Raw genomic sequence first — 1,947 nt, 5'->3', positions numbered from 1 at the left:
CTTATTACGGATCTTCTGTACAGTTCCCCTTCGAACACCAAGTACCTGGCGGCGATCCTTTTTATTTTGGCCGAGGGATTGCGGTCCTCCGGCAATTCACCTGTGAGTTTGTATTTCATGATCGGGGTCATCCATGTTGTCTCGGTCTCTATGTTGCCCACCATGCCGACAGTCTCCGTGATGCTCTTCGCATTCCTGATATCTACCAGCACGGTTCGGCTGACATTCTTGATGGTTGAGCTGGCAAGTTTGGAGAGAGCGTCGACCCGGTTGTTCTCGGATCTGGGAACGCATTGGATTTGGAAAGATTTCAATTTCGCTATGTCGGCTTTTACCCTCTCTAGGTACCTTACCATTCCGTCGTCCCGAGCCTCAAACTCCCCTCTGATTTGGTTAGTAACCAACAGTGAGTCTGTCTTCAACACAATGTGTTCCGCTCCGTGCCCTAGCTAGCTCGACTCGGTTATCACCGCCTCGTATTCGGATTCGTTGTTCGAGGCCGAGAAGGTGAATTTCAAGGCGTACTCAAACTCGTCTCCGTTTGGGCTGATGATAAGGATGCCGGCTCCTGAGCTGTTCGTCGTGGAGGAGCCGTCGGTGTAAACCTCCCATATGCCTGGGTTTGGCTCTTCTTGATATGTGCATTCGGCCAGGAAATCTGCAAGTGCTTGCCCCTTTATCGAAGGCCTTGGTTTGTATTGAATGCCGAAACCGAGAGAGTTCCACCGCCCATTTGATGAGCCTGCCGGATTGTTCGAATCTTTCCAAAGCTTTCTCAAGTGGCTGATCGGTTAGGACCGTCACGGGGTGTGCGTCGAAGTAGGGTTTTAACTTCCTTGTGGCAATGACGACGGCGAAGGCTGCTTTCTCAATTAGTGGGTAATTTCTCTCGCGAGCAACAACAGCGTATGGTGACAAAGTAGATTGGGTGTTCCTTGTTTGTCCTCTTCCCTGATGATCATGGCGCTGACCGTGGCCGAGGTAACTGCTATATATAGGTATAGCGTCTCCCCCAGCATCGGCCTGGACAGAGTTGGGAGAGTCTGAAGATGAGCTTTGAGTTGCTTGAAAGCCGTGCTCTGTTCCTCCCCCCAGCTGAAGTCTTTATTCCCTTTCAATACTTTGAAGAATGGGGTGCTTTTGTCGGCTGACCGAGAGATGAAACGGGCGAGAGCCGCCATTCTCCCGGTCAGCATCATAACCTCTTTTCGATTCCTTGGTTCCGGCAGGTCTAGTATTGCTTGGATTTTGTCTGGATTTGCATCGATGCCTCTGGCGCTGACAAGTACACCGAGGAATTTACCTGCCCGGACACCGAAGTTGCATTTCATTGGGTTGAGCTTCATCTTGTATTTTCTTAGTGAACAAAATGTTTCGTGTAAATCGGCCAGATGCTCGCTGTCAGACTTGCTTTTCACAATAGCATCGTCGACGTAAGCCTCAATGTTTCGCCCTTTCTGATTTTGGAACACTTTGTCCACCAGCCTTGTGTACGTTGCGCCGGCGTTTTTCAAACCAAACGGCATCATTTTGTACATGTATGTGCCGTTAGCGGTGATGAATGCGCATTTAGGCATGTCTTCCTCAGCCATGAATACCTGGTAGTACCCCGAGAAGGCGTCTAGCAGGCTCAACATGGTGTAACCTGCCGTGGCGTCGATCAAGCTATCTATTCGAGGCAAGGGATAACAATCTTTGGGGCATGCTTTATTAAGATTGGTGAAGTCTACACACATTCTCCATGCTCCCGATGATTTCCTCACCATCACAACATTGGCTAGCCATTCAGGGTAAGTGCAAGGCATAATAAAACCCGCCGTAAGTAGTTTATCTACCTCGGCTTTGATGGCCTCATCTTTCTCGACTGAGGAGTTCCTCATCCTTTGCTTGACGGGGCGAGCGGTGGGAAGTACGTTTAGCTTGTGAGTAATTATCTCCCGGCTCACA

This window comes from Silene latifolia, chromosome 10 (genome assembly GCF_048544455.1).
Source record: "Silene latifolia isolate original U9 population chromosome 10, ASM4854445v1, whole genome shotgun sequence".
Taxonomy (NCBI): Eukaryota; Viridiplantae; Streptophyta; class Magnoliopsida; order Caryophyllales; family Caryophyllaceae; genus Silene; species Silene latifolia.
This window is presented reverse-complemented; position numbering follows the sequence as displayed.